Source organism: Maylandia zebra, linkage group LG9 (genome assembly GCF_041146795.1).
Source record: "Maylandia zebra isolate NMK-2024a linkage group LG9, Mzebra_GT3a, whole genome shotgun sequence".
In the NCBI taxonomy this organism is placed as follows: Eukaryota; Metazoa; Chordata; class Actinopteri; order Cichliformes; family Cichlidae; genus Maylandia; species Maylandia zebra.
This window is the reverse complement of record NC_135175.1, coordinates 16,381,062-16,396,610: the sequence shown is the minus strand read 5'-3', so window position 1 is coordinate 16,396,610 and position 15,549 is coordinate 16,381,062. Positions and strand designations below refer to the sequence as shown.

At 41.3% G+C, this 15,549-nt stretch overlaps 1 protein-coding gene across 3 annotated transcripts in view; it reads right to left on the bottom strand.

Moving 5' to 3' along the window:
• Positions 1-15,549, bottom strand: part of ctnnd2a (catenin (cadherin-associated protein), delta 2a) — a 265,108-nt gene that overhangs the window by 249,122 nt on the left and 437 nt on the right. The gene's annotated exons all lie outside the window — the stretch shown is intronic.

The following is a 15,549-nucleotide window of genomic DNA, read 5'->3' as shown; positions in this document are numbered from 1 at the left end:
ACCCATTCCACTGTGGTGCAATGCAAAAAGGGAGACGAGTGAACTGTGTTCAGGATTACTTTCCGAGATGCTGTGTCAAGCCCAATCCATAACATTGTATCTTATTTTAAGGCATTCAGTCGCTCCTCTTTTATATCCACCGTTCCTCTGAGGTGTGATCAGGCACTTGGCATCAGCTGTTACTACAGGAGACATATGGGACGTCAGTGACTTCCCCTCCTGGCTTGATTGTGGCCTCTTACGGTGTATGTGCATGTGTGTGAAGGTAACAAATGGAATCTGGGGAAACCAAGTCCTCAAGGTCATCTGAGGGTTGACTGTGTCTAATATATCAGGTCTTCTCAAGCATCTGATAGAAAGACAGCTTGAAGTTTTAACAAAAGGACTGATTGCAAAAGCACGATACCCTCATCTGAAGACCTCAATAACACTAAGCACAGTGCATTTTGTTACATTTGATGAACAACCGTTGAAGTGTGTAAAAAATGAAAGAGAAATTAAAGTCCAGATAAAAAATGTAAAAGGTCGATAAACTGGATAATGGAATTTAAGCAATGATAATTTAAGTAATGATTAATGATTCAATACCAGGAGCATAAAAAAGAAAATGCACAAACCTCAGTTCAGTTATTTCCACTGCAATCGAAAGCAGAATATGTTCGTCTGCAGTCTTTTGTATCTGACAGACGGCTCAGTTTTAAAACATCCCAGACTTCCCATGGGAAGCCACACAGGAGAGGCATCAGCAAGATCTCTACAGACCGACCATCAGCGGCAACAGACAAGACTCTAATTAGGTCAGACATAACATGAAAAGGAGGAGCTGGGATTGAGGTGGGTTGCGAACTGTCTTGCTGATGCAGCCACGGGCGATTGTAGCTCAAGAGTTGGGAGTTTGCCTTGTAATCGGAAGGTTGCTGCTTCTAGCCCCGGCTTGGACAGTCTCGATCGTTGTGTCTTTGGGCAAGACACTTCACCCGTTGCCTACTGGTGGTGGTCAGAGGGCCCCGTGGTGCCAGTGTCCGGCAGCCTCGCTTCTGTCAGTGTGCCCCAGGGTGGCTGTGGCTACAACATAGCTTACCATCACCAGTGTGTGAATGTGTGGATGACTGGATGTGTAAAGCGCTTTGTGGTCCTTAGGGACTAGTAAAGCGCTATACAAATTTACCATTTACCACAGAGATCATCATACATGCTTCTATCTAGATTTGATTCATTTAAACTTACCTGCTGGTCCAAAACGTCTCTCTATAACAAAAAAAGCAAACACATGACTTTTATTTAAGCTTCTCTGCAATGGTTACCTTAATTTTAGAATTGATTTTAAGATTATTGTTAACTTTTAAGGCCCTCAGTGAGCTCATGCCACAGTACATTTCAGATCCCCTGACACCGTATTCCATCCTGGTTGGGACCTGGGCTCCTCAGCCAAACCTCACAATCCCACAATCCCATCTGATCAGGGGGTTTTTTCTGTCAGTGCACCCATTCTCCCTGAGGAGATCAGATTGCTGAGTTATATCTATGATGTTCCATCCATCCATTTTCTCCTGCTTATCCTTTTCAGGGTCGCGGGAGAGCTGGAACCGATCCCAGCTGCCTTCTGGCAAAAGGCAGGGTACACCCTGGACAGGTTACCAGGCTGTCACGGGGCTAACATATAGACACAGACAACCATCCGCACCTATGAGCTATTTAGAGTTTCCAATTAACCTACTGTCCCCACTAACTTCATGTCTTTGGACTATGGGAGGGAGCCGGAATACTCGCAGAGAACCCAGCAAACATGGGCAGAACATGCAAGCTCCACGCAGAAAGACTGATGATGGAATTAAACTCAGGACCTTCTTCCTGTGAGGCAACATGCTGCCCATTTCTGTGTTTTCCTTCAAAATAGTTGTATTACCTTTTCCTATTGTTCATTGTTACATAATTTTCTTTAATCCTCACTTTTAATCTCTTTTTGTTTCATATTAATAACTTTGTAACTTTGTTTTTTAAAGATTCTGTATTATCATTATTATTATTGAGGAAAGTTAAAGTAACTAAGTCCTTTATTGCATGCCATGCAAAGCGTATCAGCTGAGCTAAACGCTGATGTCACCTGGCACTGAGATCAGCTGCTAGCGGCTAATCTACGACGACTGTGGGCTGAGCTCAACTTCGTAGCCTGTCTGAAATAATGCCGTGCCAAATTTGTTACTATGGGTGCCATCTCGTACTTTCAGCCTTGCTGGGTTATAAACAGCATTACCGGGATGTATGAGAAAAGCAGTATGCATGAAATTTCAACAGAAACAGAAATATGTATTTGTCTATACAACTGTATAAAGATTTGATTATTTTCATATAATTGCACTGTTTATTTGTCTAGTTGTTTGCAATAATCCAAGGCAAATATTAATATGGATAATCCCAAACTTTTTTCCATTAATCACTGACCAACAGTAAGGCAATCTGTCATGTAAACTAAAATAATCAGATTGTAAGAGCTGCCAGGCAAGCATGAGAAAGATGTTTGTCTGATGGGAGAGATTCAAACTAGGGGATGCCGACTGCCAAACCGCTCTTCAGCCATTTGTCTTTGTTTTTGCTTCTTCTTGTCAACAGGACTGAACTGCAGCTGGTAAATATCTCTGCACATTATGAGATCTAGAAGAACCATTTATTTTTAGGAGCCATTCTGCAAATGTTTAGAAAGTCACGCTACTTTGTTGGCATTCGCAAACACACTGAGGCACACAAGCATGCAACAATGCGCTGACTAAAATATTACCAGCCACTACAGGAAAAAAAAGGTAGCAGAGAGGCAGCAGAAATAACCTAGAGCAAAAATTAACAACATGATGAATTTTGCACAAACTGTGATGCAATTTTAATAATGTAAGAGTTGTGGATTGACTTTGACTGGCTACATGGTGTTCATTAGATTTGTTTAACGTCAGGTTAAACTGGATACCTCTGAATTAATGCATTTGCAAGATTTACATCAAGTAGCAGATTTTATGTCAGTCTATACAATATAAATGGCAAGCACGGACATAATTGTACTTCAGCGATAAATTAATCAAATTCATATTTTGTTTACTGGCCCTGCATCAGAAATTTTAGGAGACTGCATCACAATCGGTTATATCTTAAAGCCACCGTTATTCCCACACCAGGATGTTAATGGCAGCTACACACACAAAAAAAAAACAGCATTTTAAATTCACATTCCCTTTGCGGGAGATGAAAATGATGCGTATAGATACAAAGTTAATGAGTCTGCATATTTGCATAAAAGAATACCTGAAAAAAGTAATTTATTGATTAGTGACTACCATGAAAAACAGTTATGAGAAGCTATGAAAATGAGACAAAAGAAAGGAGATTAATAATAAATTCCTATCTTGTTGTGTAGAAGAGCAGTTTGCTCTGCAAATTCTACTCCAAAGCCACTTCACTACACCTGCACTACCACTCCATCCAGCATCTGAAGCCTTATTAGTCTATTCTTGATCAAACAGAATTGGTACTTTTTCTCCCCGTACTTTGATGTACACTTCACAAAGTCTAATCCCCTCCCTCTACCATCCCATTATATTACTTCATGCCTGCAGTCAGCCGGTAATATCTGCGCTGTCATAGCAACCAAACCAACAGAGCTAATAGTTACCATGGTTTCTTGACAACTGGACCTTGATGGTGCCATAATTCTTGCCTGTAACCTGCTGACCCTCAATTTACCCTGCAGTGTTTGGGACAAAGGCAGAAAAAATGGAAAATGGGTGTATGTTTTCTTAACTGACTCCTCTGGGAGACTTTTTGTGTGCATGTGTGTGTTTGTCTGTGCATGTCTGTATATCATAACTACACCTACAGTAGGTGTATGAGCGAGACACAGCATGGTGCCATCTCCATTCAGCCCCCACCAGCCAGCCAGCCAGCCAACAAAGAGTGTCCGCTGCTGGGCATGAGGCTGAGGGTGGCAAGCCTCCTCTGGAGAAGCTGGTGGAGACCTCTATGCTTCTCTGGCCGCCTGCTGTCTTACTGAATGTGCCATAATGGCAGAAAGAGTAACACTGCCTGACTAACCATGAGAGAATGAAAATTCAATTCGCTGCACAGTGTGAGAGCAGAACATCCCACGCTGTATACAAAACAGAAAAGTGTGCATTTGTGTGTATACACGCATATCCACGTGTGAGGTCCCAATGTATGACACGACTCCCTCGCAAAATTTCCCATCACTGACCCATCAAAATACCTCAATATGAGGGGAAAAACAGGAATTGACTGCTCTTAAAGCAGGGTTTGTTGCAATACTCTCCTGGAGGAAGACATGGAAGTGATGTAAGACTTTGAAACACTTGACGAGATCTAAAAAACTTCCACTCCTGGCTCCCCCTTTCCCCTCATGTCGCAACAGTTTAAGGCTTGGCGCGCTGGCGGGTTAAGAGCCTCCAAAAGATCAAAGTCAGACACCTCACTGCCTGTGGTTTCATTAGACCCTGTGATCCCAGATTATTCAACAGTTCAACTTGTCACGCATCAATGAAGAAGAGGTCGAAGCCTTTAGTTCGTTTTTTTCTCCTTTTTTTTTTTGCAGAATAAAATTAACAAAAACAATTTAAAATTATTCTTTCTTTTCTTTGGACAAGAGATGTCATTTCTTTATAAAGACGCCATTGGGTGTGTGGGTTAGAATAAAAAATAAACCAAGCAGTGTGCCTCAGTCTTCTGACATTCTCAAATCATAACCTGTGCAATGGGATTCATAAATGGTAAATGCCATACTGTAAAAATCACAACTATCATTTATATGTGACCTTTGCGTCTGGAAACAATAACAGTGCCCATCTGCAGAAAGTAGGTGGGCAGGTGAGGTAGCTTTCCTCTAATAAATGTAATTTTGCTCTTTGCTTGCCATGTCTGTGAAATCAATATCATTTTATTTTTTCTATTGGAGAGAAATACACAGTCTCTTTTTCGGTATGAAAACCTCTGAGAGCCAAAGGTTCCGCTGAGAAAACATCTTCCATCATCCCATGTCTGCAGTGCAGGTCAAATTATCAGAAGTAATGTCACATAGGCAAACTGGAAGCAGTGCAGCAGGGAGGTACTGACCCAAGTCTCCCTCCTCCACAGTTTTCTGGCAGTGGCTTCCTCTTCACTGCAGCCTATGTCTGCACACACGTGCATGTGTTTTTGTATGTGTGTGTGTGCAGAATTCCCTGGTTGCAAAGTGGAAGTCTGTTGCGAATATAGAGTATAAAATCAACTGTTTGTCTTTTGGCTTTCTTGTCTTGCCTATCAGTAGCCCACAGAGAAAAGGGAGGAAAGAAAAGAGAAATGAGAGTGACAGAAACTGTGCGGCTGTGTGTGTGTGTGTGTGTGTGTGTGTGTGTGTGTGTGTGTGTGTGTGTGTGTGTGTGTGAGTTTACCATTTCTGTGCATTTCTGGAAATCAGCAAGCATTTTTTTTCTTTCAGTCCTTTTCAAAGCCATCTTTCTGACACATAAAGACTTTCATTCTAAATCCCTGGCACAAGCCCAGAGCCAGCAGATTTTGGGCCTAATTGGCCTAAACAACAGCGAGGGGTATCTTGTCTTTGCAAATGACTTTAGTTTTTCATAAAGAACGTGCGGGTGGAATTTGTCTGGCTTGTTTAAAATGTTCCCCCAAAGCAAGCGAGTCTCAAAACTAGAAGAAAAGGCACATGCTGCACAAGCCAACAAAAGTTAAGCGTTATTACAAAATTGCAGACAGAACAAGTTAAAGACCAGATGGCATTTTAAAATACCAAGTCACCATTACTTTGTTACATTTTATTAAATAATTGTTGTCAGCAACCCACACATTTTCAGTTTCCTTATCTGAGTGCAAAGCTAGCTGTTGGTGAGAACAATCAAACCTCCTCTGCATTTCTGTTCTTCTCTGCATCAATGGAGCTTCTGTCAAATCTGTACCATCAAACAGATGCACCCAGTGTTTGTTTTTTTTTGGTTTTGTTTTGTGTGTGTGTGCGTGTGTGTGTGTCTGCTACCGAGATACAGTACCTGACAAATCTCTAAACACACCCAGCAGATTCCATCCGTAATTGGTACACTCAACAGTGAGGGGCGGCTCTGCTTCAGGAACATTTCACGAATAGCCTGTGGGCCACTTTTAAATCCATTTCATGACTTAGAACATTCCAACACACAAAATGTTTTTCACTCCATTTCTCGCAAGCAAGAGACAGCGGAGCTGATGTACTGCTGCGACGCCACTGTGTACATACATCGTTAGAAATTCATGAGCTGCACAATATCTAAGTTAATTTATATGCGGATATCACCAGAGAGTTACTTGATGAATTATACATCGCAGATGCAACCCACAGAAGACAGATGAGTGAAATTAATGTGCACTTGCATTTCCAGAGCCCGGTCATAGCTGCGATCTGCACAGTACAGGAGACATCAGAGAGAATAAAGAAGTAACGACAAACGCTATTTATAAAGCAATTTGATGCCAAATGCGCAACAACAACAGTCCCCTTGCTGTGGTTTTTGGTTTCTTCTCTATACATTTTGAAGAAAACCAAAAACAAGATTTCAGAGTGAATCTGAGTGTGGTCTGCCGGAGGGAGTACAAGCCTCCAGTCAGCCTATGAATATCATTCTCCAGTTTTTCCTAAGGAAGTTTTAGCTGGCTCCACTGGAAATCTATTAACGCTATTATAATAGTAAGTTTACCCCTTCAAATCGTGTAATTAATAGTAAGGTGTGAATTCCTAAATTTTCTAAGTTACACCCTCTAATTCTTCTTCTTATATATTTATATTTTGCTTTAAATCTGTAACTGCTTTCCACAAAATAACACTGTGAAATTACCATTATCTCCTGAACAATTTGGCTTTGAACTGCCTTTCATTTATTTTCATCTTGGACTGAGCTGCATGTGCATACTTTGGTTGCTAATAGAACAGTGTGTTGTTGAACATTCGAAAGCGTTCGGAGAAGGCGTGTTGCTCATCCTTTGGAAGACAGAAGGGGCAAATTAAGGCGCGTGAGAACATAACTCTTTAATCAAAAAAATTTTAATGATTAAACTGACATAATAATTAATAATAATTATGCACCCAGCTCTTAATCGCTTAATTTGGAAGTAAAACTTATAATTTGGGACATTTTTTTCAGCACTTTTGCACTGATGATCTGCACATTTTTGCAGAAGATGTTTGGAGTTCAATCAATCAATCAATCTTTATCCCATTATCCATCTTGGAAAACTCCAGCTCCTGCTTACTTAAAAACCTGATTAAGAAAAACTCCTCTGTAAGAGTGGGGCTTACAGGCCACGTCCAGCAACACAGGAAGACATGCACCTCCATCTTCATCGACGTGCCCTTTGCAGGCAACGAGAGATTCACTCTTGTTTTAATCGAAAAACACCCAACATACACAGCCACTCTGTATACTGTTAATTTAAAAGAGAACATTTTGTTGACAGGGATACTGTATAACAAAGGATGCCCCCAAGAGGAACTGGGCATAAATAAAAATGCTGAATATCAGAATAGAGCACACGCAGCTTACTTGGAACAAGTACAATGTGTAGCTAGACAGAAAACCTGCCTTTGTTAGCTCTGGGACTGTGAAATGAAATCGAATAATGTGGACAGCAGGGGCTAGGGCTTGACTGTGGATGTAGCTCTCCAGTGTCAACACACATCAATAAACAACCTAATAAAACGCCCCATGGTCAAAACATTATTTCAGCTGCTGTTCTACTCTTAGAAATGCTCACAGCTAAATCCTCCATCTTCTTTACAAATCATGCTATGTGGTCTGCGTTGTGCAGGTGGCTGCTGCCTCTGCTGATGATGTCACCGGCCATTTTTGTTTTTCTCCAAAGTACCTCTAACCTTCTTTCTTCTTAATGTCAGCCTCCTCCTTTCACTCTCCTTCTTTTCTCTCCATTGATCCAAGGGGACACAAATGCACACACACATAAGCCCTGCACACCATAGCAATAAACTGAGAAGTACCAATCTATAAAGGGGTCATATTTTTCTGATTACTATCTCCTTATGTCTCTGTCTTTCCTGTCATTTCCATCACATCCCTTTCTACAGATGTAAGAAAGTGCTTGACGGATGGATGGAAGTAGCCACAGCAATGCACAGCTGATAAGGATCAGTATAGGCTGCTGATGGGCTGTCTGCTGATCCCACCACAGGCATCAGGCATGGCATTTATACCACTTGGCTGCCCTCAAGCTTTTAAGAAACACTACTGTGTGTGTGTGTGTGTGTGTGTGTGTGTGTGTGTGTGTGTGTGTGTGTGTGTGTGTGTGTGTGTGTGTGTGTGTGTGTGTGGCATCAGGATTACTCAAGACGAGAAAGTAAGAAAAATATATATGTTTTTTGGAAAGGACAGTATCTAGTTTATTACACAGTTAAATATGATGTTACAGCTGCAGCTGTTATACAGATGTAGGACAGCTGTGAAATAAAGAAAAGTGCATTTAAATTAATATCAAATATTATTCTTGCATACTTCAGTAACGCTTTTTCTGCCTTGCTAGTGATTCTAGAAAATCAATATAAAATATTTAACGCTTGATTTCTCAAACATCTGCACTGCTGTTAGAGTGTCAGTGTTGTGTTTATAGTAAAACTACTGAAGAGCACACAACTGTGAGAAAGAGACTTTTTTCACGCTGTATTTGACAAGCAGCTGCCATGAAAAAATGAAAGTGATGTGCAAACTGATTGTGACGTAAGTTCCCGTAATTACAGTAAATATGAAACCCTGACAATAAGCAACAACATGAACCTTTGATGTTTTGAAAGAACTTACTTACCTTCCCTCATCTGCCCTGCGATCCTCTCTGTACTTGTAAAACTTCTGCAGGCCAGCCAGATGTGTATGCCATTGAGAGTGCCTTAAAGTTACAGTGTGGAATATCTCACCACTAGATGTCAGCAGACTGCAGTCAACCTCTTTTTTTCTCATCCCTCCCAATTTAAGTGCATAATCCTAAATACAGTGGCTGCTACAGGACAGAATTCTGGCTGCTGTTCATCTGTAGTGAGTATAGGCTGTCAGACTGCTGTTTACCTCAGCTATCAATATGTGTCCAGTACTTTTTATTATGGAGGAGCCTGTTGGACTTTGTGAAAGGATTCTGATGCTATTCAATGACTCAGTGAAGCTTCTGTAAGGTGACAGTGATACTGAGGTCAGTTGTTGAGGATATCCTGAAACTTTCTGTAGATAAGCACTGCTGATTTTGCTGCTGTTAGCTCCTGTCAGCCGGCGTTAGGTACTTTCTTTTAAGTGGATCTAACACTGTTGGACTCAGGTAGTTAAACCCTCATACACTATGAGAATGTAATCAAACTGTTTATCAGAGGGAAATTGTGATTTTGCATATGATACCATCTGTAGCCACATACATTAAAATCCAATTACAATGACTGGCGATGTTCATCTCAGTCACTAGATTCAATATTCACAATATAATTTTTTTTTTCCATTAAATAACTGAAAAATTGACTGACTCTAAATTTAAGTTTACAATGTTTCCAATATCTTTTGCTAACCTATAAATCTACCAATCCCAAATGAAGGAAATTAAAGAAAGTTTCATCCCGGAAACAAATAATAAATCAAATTAAAGCAATAAAGTATTGTCTTTTAATCCAATATTGTTTTATGTTGATGTATGTTGATGTGTTTCTATTCAATAGATAATAGTTTTCTGCTTGCTGCACATACACAGACAATTTCACAATTTGCTTAACTTTGCATAGACTAATTTAGAAACCAGGTGATTGCTAGTCCTTGACATTCACAACCAACATTTGCTTAAATGTTGCTTAAAATGAATTTCATGAGATGAAGGTTAAAAGAACAGATGAGAAAACACACACACCTAACTCTTGCAATCAGGCACAGGTGTTCATATCCCATCAAACATGTTATTTCCCACTTGACAAGCAAGAAAGATAATAGTATGTTGCTGTGCAGAGAAACTATAGATGAAGCCAACAACAATATACCTCCCTGCTTCCTGCCACGCAACATGTCATTATCCTAAGTCTTTTTCTCTCCAGTGAGGCGCCACATATGCTCTTAACAACTGCCGCACTTGTTGCAAAGTGCATCTCTTGATATCAGACCAATATATGTCTCTCATCCTAATTTCACACCATGATTTTACCCACAGGTTCAAAGTGCAGGTCTCTCCAGGAACAAAGCTACAATTCAGTGTTTTAGTCAATAACAAGCCAGCAGAAAGGACCAGGCAGGTGGTGAAACTGTAATGCAGGCAACCTCATTAAAAGAATGTCAAGGAGCTGAACAAAACAACAACAACACACACATATGCACCCAAGGACACGCAGCAACAATGAGGCATACACTCTCCACCCTCTGAACAAATACGAATCCTAATGACAAACCCCCATACATGTAATAAAGGTCACAATCACACACGCTGACACACTTGTCATACATGCACAAGCCAGCTCCGGGCTTCATTTTGGCCCAGGGAAATCAGGATGATCTGGGCTCCAGCTTCTCTTTGATGCTCAATTACCTCTGGCAGACCTGGCTAGCTGAGCCAATTAATTATTCAGCCTAGCACAGTAAAGTGTGGTAGGCACAAACACGATGTCACAGCAAGGTAACCGCTGACATACGGCTCACTGTAGGGCCCGCACTAAACACACATCGTTAGGTTTTAATATGCAGCATTTTCATTTTTGACACTAAGAAGTACAGCACGGTGCCGTCATGTGGCTTTCCTTGTCATCCTGTCATTCTGCTGGGCATTTTTTTCTTCACACTATTCTGTCACTTCTTACATTTGATGATTCCCGGTCTCAGCTTCCCTGCTTCTTCCTCGTCTCAGCGCTTATAATCCTCTTTCGCTCTTCAAGCTATGCCACTAGTTCTCAATTTTTTCCACCACGTCATCTTTTCACCCACCTCACCTATCTTTTTTTTAATCTCTTTATCTTTTTGCCACTTCCCTCTTCCCTAATCTGCATGCTTGACCCCCCACGTCTTTGTGCTTTTTTCTTGTCACATCACCCATTTCTTTTATCTTCCCTTTGGCTTTTTGACTTCTTAATTTAATTTCTTTACTACTCTTTTGTTTTCTCATAGTAAAGAGTAAAGGAAAAGAGAGAGGATAATGGAGTTGAGGGGAAGAAGGAGGGCAGTGGGCTGACAGAGGGAGTCCCATATGCAGCGGGCTCATTAGAAGATGGGAGGAGAGTCAGCGGCAGAGACACACTAGCAGGTATCCATACCCACCCACCCCCCTCTCTCTCTGTCTGTCTCCCTCACACATATTGCTGGCTTCCTGGACTCATTCCAACACTGACATATCACTATCTTCTCTCTCCCTCCCTGTCTCCTTCCTGCTGCGCTTCTGAAAGTCCTGCTCTCATTAATCACCACCGCGTACAATACACAGCAATTGGTGAATGATTTTACCTTTTACCACCTACCTGCACTATGAGGCCATATATTTTTACTATATGTGGCATCAGTGGAAATCGAGCCATAAATCCGAGGCATTGTTAAAATTGCACGTTTTTTTTCCCTCTTCTTTTACAGCAAAAAGAGAAGTGTGTAATTGAGGAAGACAAAATGCTCAAGGGCACTTAAGAAGCCTCCATGCCTATCTGCTGCATGAGCTTGGCCCAGCTTTCGTAGGTAATTCTCTAGTCTCAACACCCATCTCCCAAAACGGGGAGAAGCCCCTACCCCACCCCACATTCACCTTTTTTGTCAAAATGAAACTTTTCCATATGGAGTCAGAGAAATGCTAAGTAGCTATGAGAAGGTTGAAACAGGCAGATTATGTCAGTTACTCGGTCCAGCCAAAGCTGTAGCGGCTTAATGACACTGTCCAGTCCACTCACCTCCAAACTGCAAATTTTCTCCATCTTTTCCCAGCTTTAATGCGAAGGTCAGCAGATGGTGAGGATACATTAACCGTGCAGGCAGGCGTGGAAAAAAAAGGAGGCCGCGTCACACCATCAGAGTCTGGTGATACTATCTCAAAAAATGCTATTCCCTGGGTAACCATTGATTTCCCGTGTTTAATAGTTGTTTTGTTTTCAACAGAAAACACTGTCAGTACCTTCCTTTCTTTATAAAAAGGCCAAAGCCTCAGTGACAAACTGAGGTCCTTCGAGCTGTGAGGTACTCTGTGTCCTCTCTGTCCTTGTCAAGGACACCCGAAGTAAGAAGAACAAGGTCTTGAAGTCAGACCTTTTAGACTGTGCACACCTACATTTAAACACGAATCGCCTCTTGTTTGCTTTTGTTGTACTCAATCGGTTGCAGCCTAAGATCAAAGGTGCATTAATACATTAATTGTATTAATTAAATCCTTCCTTTAGAAATATTCCATCTTTAGAAATAAACTTCCAAGTCCACACTTTGTGTTTAAAGAAAACAAGAAATGACTTACTGACCAGCTCAATAACACAGCATTACAGGCAAAGGTGATCCTCTTCCTGATGGGGCAAACTGCCAATGTCACGCTGATTGATGATGAAAAAAAAAATTCTACTTTATGACTGACTTAAATGTATAAACTTAACTGCAAAGTATCATTTCTAGAACATCCATCAGAAAGCCATGTTGGGTGCACAGCATTGCACCCTTGAGGGAAAGAAGAGTTATGTTTTAAAGAGGAGTGAAAGTTTAATGGTGCGGAACATGTATGTGATCTTGTAACAATCCCACTGTAATGGCGACACAGTAAAATTGTCCATTAGCGGAGGCCCATCGGTGTTTTTTATGTTATTAAACGAGCTCATAAGCATCAAGTCGCCACCACGAGCATCAAGTTATCTGATCGATGAGCACAGTGTGGCTGCCAATTACCACCGACCCTATTACCATGAATATGCAAATGAATCGATGCCAAGTGTATATCAACTGTCAGCTAATTGCCTGAGGCCTGAAAGGTTCTGAATTTAAGGGGACGTATGCATGTTTTTTTCCTTCATGTTCCATATTTATCTGTCTTTTGCTTTTCTTTTCTTTTTTTGCAGAATGTATAGGTGTAAACCACACGCACAACACAGCTGCCATTCAGCATCGGGGCTTTTGTTACACCTCAAAGAGGGACCACCTTTAGTATGAAGCTATATTTATTCAGCAGGAGGAATGAAGGAGAAAGGAAACAAGCATTTAATCTCACTTTCAGTCATGTATGTAAGCAGTTCCCTGTTGAGGAGACAAACACTGTCTACTACTGTGAGGAAATGTTTTGACAGCTTTTTCATCTTGCCTACTTTAATATGGAGGTCAAAGGTCAGATTTAAGTGTAGAACAGAACCCCTGGACCTCTAACAGATTCATTTTCTTGTGAGTTGACAGGTGCTGTAGGTACTACTGGTGTCAGACAGTGTCTGAGCTCAGTACGCTGTCTCGCTGCCCGAGTCACATGAATTATGAAAGGTTCTGAAGCAGGTGAAGGAAAAAAAGATGGAAAGTGTCATCCTACTCAGACACCTCTGTCTCAATATTCATTTTAAAGTAAGAATAGAAAGCAACATTTTATTGCTGACACCAAAATTTTACATTGCAAAGTCAACAGACAACACTCGTTATATCGCGTCCTGTTAGACTTGACACACTTGGTCAAATATCAAAGCACATGCCACTGAGAGTTCCTTTCTGCTTGTCTTGATCCTGGTCTTCACTCATTTCATGTGCACAGAATTGACCTCGGGCACACCATGTGGGGAAAAAAACATACCTGATGTGGTTTACAATAGCCTGTTTGCTGTGCTTAGTGAATGCCCAAGTCTGAAAGTCTCAATATGGCAATATGGCACCTGTTCACCTGTTTATCTGTTGCATTATCACTGCTTTGCACAACCAACTTGCACATTCTGATGATAAAAAAAAAAAAAAACTCTTAACACATACACTCTTTTCCAATCTTCCCTGACCCAGCTCTGCTAAAGAGAGCATAACTATAATTCAAACTCTTCCATTCACATCAGCACTACGTATAAGGCCAGCTCATCGTGGCAGCTTGTTGGACTGTCGTCAGCACTTCATCCTGTGGACGCCTGCCAGACAGAAGCCCTTCCGTCCGATCAATAGGCACCGGCGGCTAGCTTCCCCCCTTTGCTCTCTTTCGCTGTCTTTCCCTCCCTCTCTGGGCGACCACAGTATAAAGACTGTTCTGTTCTGCCAGCGCAGCATAGTGATTAGGCATTAGGCCTGTGCTGCTGTGTGAATTAGCCTAATCTGTGTCCGCGATGAAGGACGAGGCTTTTCATGGCCACTGGAGACATTCACTGGACATAAAAGAAGCTAATCTTTAGAAAACTTAGAGGGGATGGAGCATGTGTCAGTATCTGTGTGTATGTGAAGGATGGAGATTGCGCAGGAACTGTTGAGAGAGTTCCCACAGTGATAGATCATTTCTAATGCTTCTTATCCTTCAACAGTAAAAATAAATAAATACATTTAAAAAAATCTACTTCCTGAGGATGTGCAGCTCATGGGGAAGAGGAATGTTGTATTGTCATTTCTTAAAGTACTGGAAAAGTGGATAAAGTGCTGGCTGAAACAGATTGAGGCTGCCATCCATGTAGGGCGTATGTGAGGAAAAATATATTCCTTTATTCTTCAGTCAGTTTGAGGGGAATTAGAGGAGACTGAATTGTCACAAGGCTGCTTACCTGGCCACAGAGGAAGCTGCCTAAACCTGCAGATCTCAAAAGTTTTTTTGTTTCTTTTTTTTTTGTACTTTTGCAGCAACGGGGGCTTTGATGCGACAGAGAAAATACTAGCACTTTTTTAATCCTTGTACATCCTTATGTTAGTTGTCCATCATGCACCTGCCCAAGAGTTGACTTGCAGCAGCCTGAACATGCATCCACAGCATGCCTACCAGCAGCCCAGCCCTCCTCCTGCTCTCCTCCACATCATCTGCTTGATATATTGTATGCCCTTGACAAACTGCCAGCGCCCAATCCCCCTCCTGCAAATGTCTATTGATCAAAGCACAAGTATGGCTGTGGAAAAGGTATATAGTCTCACCCATACTCTTATCTTTTTATTACCTCTGGTGAGCCAGAAACTTACAGAAAAAGGGGAGTTCCAAAAAAGAAGGGAAAAAAAGTCGATTGATTTAGAAGTAAAACGCAGTAAAGTCCAGACAGCATGAAGAATATAAAAACTTTATTTCTGGTTTTGACTTTCAGCAGTCTAGCAAATAAAGAGCACCTCTATCTCTTTTGTTGACACGGTGCCTTTTTGCACCTTTGGAGTACTTTTACGCACAACCAGTGGTGAATTTAGGTCAGCAGCCAGCTGGTGCCAAATATCTGTTATGTGTTGGGTGATCTTTGCACAGCAGGAGTCTTGTTCCTGCGATGAGCTTCACAGTAAGCTCGCTGTTAAAAGCAGGACATCATATTTAACTCAGCCAACCAGTTTCATAAAAACATACACGAAGGAACCCAAAAGTCATCTTCACACCCCCTGCGCATTCCTCCAATATGCAAGTCGTACTAAAATGAAGGAC